At 31.9% G+C, this 5,686-nt stretch overlaps 1 protein-coding gene across 1 annotated transcript in view; it reads left to right on the top strand.

Annotated features, from left to right (window-relative positions):
• The window catches only part of LOC137633171 (homeobox protein caupolican-like), a 29,324-nt gene extending 24,796 nt beyond the window's left edge, over positions 1-4,528 (top strand). The window contains exon 6 of the mRNA XM_068365327.1: positions 1-4,528. This exon is cut by the window's left edge and continues 507 nt beyond it. The gene's annotated coding sequence lies outside the window, so the exon portion shown is untranslated.
• Positions 4,529-5,686: the final 1,158 nt, after the last annotated feature.

Here is a 5,686-nt window from a genome sequence, read left to right as displayed (position 1 = left end):
CGAAGGGGTACTGTATTTCAAGTATGCGCACGCACGCACGTATGTATTTTCTTTACATGCATGAATATGTGTATGTGCTTATATACAAAATTGAAGTGCTACTTGGCCCTATGCCGGTTTAAAGAATAACAAATGGGATGAAGAGAGCCTTTGAGCATTGGCCACTCTTACCTTCCACTTCTTGAACCACTGTTCTTGGTCAGTAACACCACGACCTGATGAAATCCCACCATAATACAATTCAACCACCTTCATCAGGTTCTGTGCACCATCGTGTTATTGAAAACTAAAAGGTGATGAATATCCCTCCGCGGTGAACTTGCATTCATTCAAGTGTTTCGACCAAGGAAGCAACGAGGCATCCCGCTTCTTGAGAAGAAAATGATCCTTCCAATGGATTATTTTGCCCCCTCTCCCCCCCCCCCTTTTCCTTTAGGGGTGGAGACCTACATTTCCCAGTGATGGCATGTGCAGTGTAGCTAATACGTGGCCCGGAGGGAAAATGAAATCGGTTGAAAAGAAAAAAAAAAAAAAAACCGGCGCTATCTGGTGCGTAGTTAAGTCGTGGTTGGTCATTCAAAATGGTGGTTCTCAAAAGAAACAAAAGAAGTTATCAGCGACGTCAAAGAAGTGTAATTAAAAGCGAACAAGGAGATTTTGTCGGACAGTGCCCTAGTGCAGCTGCTTGCATAAGTGCCCCCTTCCTCACCTGCCATGATCATTAGCAAGATAAAAAAAAAAAACAAATACCCCAAAATGAGCCATCAGTACACCATCAGGTGGCAATTGTGCTGCCGCGGTTGTACAGGAAAAAAAATAGGACTTAATACATCCTCTAACAGATAGTGAAACGCGTGCCATGATTTACAACGAGATTTTGGAAAAAAAAAAAAAAACTAATTAAAACAAAAGTAAAAAAACGGCATGATTTGGAAAACACGATGTGACGGAAATGACAGAAAATAAAATTTATAAATAAAAAAACGGTGATAAACAGTTCCGACACCTCTCATGGTGAAATAATGCTGCTTGGTCTATAATTTTGTAAATCTTTAGACTGTAGGTTAATGAGTAATTCTAAGATATCAATGAAGAGTTAATATTAATACTAAATATTATTATCTGTGATATATACGTTGGAGCAGCTCAAAGGTAATGCTGCGCTATTGTTATTATCATTAATGAAAATCGTACTTATGATTAACAAAATATATTTACGAGTGCAATGCAAATGAGTGTTAAGTAAGAGAAACCGTTTCCCTCTTGAAGTGTTTACAACCACTACTACCACCATCACCACAACAACAACAACAACAGCAACAACAACTACTACAACTATTTTATCACTACTACTCCTCTACTGCTATTACTACTACTACTACTGCAACTAAAAGGCAATACACTCATCGCAAGTTCTCAAGTACTTGGGCAACCTTTACAGTGTATTGTCAAAGGTAAAAAACCACGATGATGATTGTTGTTGATGACGTTGATAATGATTTATAGACTACATAGCGATGCTACAAGAAGTGACAAAGGTCACCTAAGTGAAAATAAAGAAGTAAAAAAGAGGAGAAATTAGCACACCAAAGGAGGTTTTTCTCTTGTCCCAATCCTTGTGTCATTTGGTCACTGTTAAAAAAAAAAAGCAATTCGCAAAATCAGGTGGTTTCTTGATCAACATATTTAAAAAAAAAACTTTAAACTAACAAATTCAAATTATAAATTGTTTGCCAATGACTAAAAAGTAAATCATTAGATATTTCCCGTGATTAAATTATCGTAACTTTTTTTCTGCTAAATCATCTTTAGCCGAAAAATATGTATAAGTTTTTTAAAAAAAAAGCTTCTTGGCCTTGCGAATTTCTCGGACATTCATTACCAGTATGTAAGACAAGCGCATTTCATCCTTACATTTGTATATTATTTTTGTATATGTATCGTCTCTTGCACAACATAGAGAACAAACTAAACAAAATGAACAATTTTTTAGGAGGCACTACAGACTAAGGGTGAAGACTGCTTGTCTCCTCATGATGTTGTCTCGATATTATTATACAGTTGATAGGATAGCCAAGCACTAACCCAAGTAATTGATGAAATAGGAATTGAAGGGACAGAAATGCATTCTTTATTATTTTTTATTATTCATATTGTTATTACCATTATTTTACTTTATTCATATTATTACAATTAAGAATGTTAATATTTATATTTTTGAGGTTATTTTTATTTTTACTATGATTATCTTTATTATTATGATTATTATTATTCACCTGAGCCTTTAAACACTACAGAAGCTCAGGTGAACAATAATACGGCGTTGCCACAAATTTCAGAGATGTGGTGGTCTTGGATCATGCTATGACGTCACCAGCCACGTTTGTGACGTCATAAATTCCCCTGTGACGTAACCGAGATGATTGTACAGATGAAGCCATATTTGAGTTTTCTATGTATTTAAGGTTATTATAACACTAATTATTTTTATTATATACGTAATGTTATAGCTATATATTGCCAGTCTATTCATCGCTTCGAATAGGCAGTATAGGTTAATGAAACGATATCTTTCTTACCAAACGAATAAAAGGAGGCATGGCATCTCTTACTTTTTTTTTTTTATTTTGTTGATGTAAACTATAACTCTCACTAAGTAATGGTAAATGTAATATTAACTTAATGACTGTATTACCTGTCTATCGAATCGCATGTGCCAAACCCGTTCTGAGAAACGGGCAACATTTTCAAAAAAAGGGTTTTTTTGTCATTTTCAAAATGCAATAACCAGTTTCACTCTTTTTTTAAAAAAGCTAACGTAACTGCCTGATTCACAGCGTCTCCCTCTAAGACATTCAACGGTTTTTAAGAATTTCTGCAAAAATGAAACTTTTTCCTAATATATTTTTTTTGTTTTAATTGTAACAATTTGATCTGAATGATAAGGGAAGTGTCATTACATTAAAGAGGATTTTGAAAAAAAAACGGTACTGAAAAGGGATATTAGGGATTTTTCCCTGAACAGCATAAGGGTTTTTTCCCAATTTTTGTTTTGTTTTAATCGTAACAATTTGATCTGAATGATAAGGGAAGTGTCACTGCATTAAAGAGGATTGTGAAAAACGGTACCGAAAAAGGGATTTTTCCCTGAACAGCATACGGGTTTTATTTGAAGAAAAAAACAAAAAACAAAACTAGGCTTCCTTAGAAATTGAAGTCCGACGAGGGTGGGTTACATGATACTTTCTCCTCTAGGCTACATCTGCATATAAAAATTAAACAGGAAGGGTATATCATTTCATGTCTATAGCAATAATAGAATGTCGTTTCATGCACATTAAATGTACACGAAATGTTCAATTTGCATATGTTACTAGAGATACTGAGATGTGAACGTAAGGAATGTGATTTTCCCCCAGTTAGAAAAAGAAGAAGAAAAAAAAAAACATGCTGTACTTGAAATTATGTATCAAACGAAAAACTGTCAGCCCATATCTAGCACATTTCAAACAGAAACTGTCGTCATCAGTAAGAAGACCTATACTCAATTTTTTTTAATGAGGCGCATTTGCACAGACTCGAAGAGGTGCCCTTTTAGCTCAATAAAGTTTCCGGCTATCTGATTGGTTAGAATTATCTTGTCCAACCAATCAGCGATTAGGAAACTTTTCCAAGCTGAAAGTGCACCACTGTGAGTCGGTGCAAACCTGCCTCACTAAAAAGAATTGACTATAGTGTCCGTTTAATTCTTTAAAAGTAGAATGTTCAAACTAACAGTGCTAATTTTCATATGTAGGAAGTAACCTTAAAAAAATGGGTGTTTTAAGAAGTGTATTTTATGATACTTTCACTACGAAATTATCCGTATCGTAAAAAGTTTAACCTCAAGGTCTCGCTAAATGTCAAATTTGTCTGTTTAATGGTGTGATAATCCTGCTTAGATCTAATTTGTTGACTTGATAAACTACAAGAGAAAGCTGTGGTATTGAAATGAAGAAAGAAAGCAGGATTTAGTGTTCTCATTTTTTTTATTATATAAAATTGGGCATAATTTTCTCTTCTGTAAACTCCCTTACTTTTAGGTTCTTACTGTAGTCTTCACGAAGCAGGAATGCGATGGAAATATTGGCCATGCAAGAAGCTAGAAATTTGTAAAATAACTTTAATATTACGCAAAAAAAAAGGTCACATTCAAATAAGTGACAATTAACCAACAGACTAAACAATAAATATAAACAAAAAGGTTTAACTTATAGAATTAGCCTCAAGGTTTGAATTTTCCTTTTCATCCAATTATTTATTCTTGTACCCTTTTTTTTTTAGCTTTCTCATTCCTTCTCGTTAAGATGCTACTGAACTAAAAACATCCTGAGGATTGGCAACCAATTAGTGTCTCATGATCTGTTTCTTTTTTTTTATCATATATACATATATATATATTTTCTTTTTAAGTCCGTACCAGGGGGACCTGACTTGACCTCTTAGACTAGTTATACGTGGAAGTTATGTACATATTTAATGACATTCATACTGAAAATAATAATAAACACGTTTTTTTATTAACATGTTTGTATTTTTTCTTCCTCGATTGTGATCGAAAGCCAACGCTTAAGATTTTTTTTTTTTTTTTAATATATCTGTGGTCGGGAATTTACAAGAACGATTTATGTAAGTGTTGGTTCAACTAAAAAAGGCAAAAATAAATAAGTTAACTGTGAAATTTTAGAAGACTAATAGTATTATTAAAAGTGTATGACACACACACACACACACACACACACACACACACACACACACACACACACACATATATATATATATATATATATATATATATATATATATATATATATATATATATTTATATATATATATATATAATTATATATATTTATATATTTTATATAAATATATATATATATATATATATATATATATATATATATATATATATATATATATATATATGCGTGTGGGTATTTGCATAATGTGCAAAGGAGTGTACGAATAAAAGAATGGGTACGTGAAAAAAAAATAATCATAAACACCCATGACTAAACCAGGTGCTTATAAAATTCAATATGTAAACACATTTTGTTGATAATTATTGAAGAAAATATTTTGTAGCATGAAGATAAAATAAAGAATGTTCAAGACACATGAAAAGGTAGAAGAATTTCAAGTCTATAAAACCATCGTTAATTAATCAAATATTGAAATGTGGTTTCTAGAAATACGTTACTATAGTAATTTTTGGTACTGGAGGTTTTAACTTGAAAATTTTCCTACTGTCTTTGATACTGAATTTTTAACTTTGAAAATTTTCATATTGTGTTTGGTACTGAGTTTTCTAACTTGAAAATTTTCAAGTTTTTGGTAAAACTTTCCTATTGTTTTTGGTACGGAAGTTTTAAACTTTAAAGTTTTCATATAGTTTTTGGTACTGAAGTTTTCAACTTGAAAATTTTCATATTGTTTTGGTACTGAATTTTTTAACTTGACAATTTTCATATTGTTCTTGGTACTAAAGTTTTTAGCTAGAACAGTATTGAAGTTTTTAACTTGAACATTTTCATATTGTTTTTGGTACTTGAAAATTTTCATATTGTTTTTGGTACTGAATTTCTTAAGTTGAAAATTTTCATATTTTTTTTGGTACTGGATTTCTTAGGTTGAAATTTATATT

The sequence above is a fragment of the Palaemon carinicauda genome, chromosome 42 (assembly GCF_036898095.1).
Source record: "Palaemon carinicauda isolate YSFRI2023 chromosome 42, ASM3689809v2, whole genome shotgun sequence".
NCBI lineage: Eukaryota > Metazoa > Arthropoda > Malacostraca > Decapoda > Palaemonidae > Palaemon > Palaemon carinicauda.
This window is presented reverse-complemented; position numbering and strand designations above follow the sequence as displayed.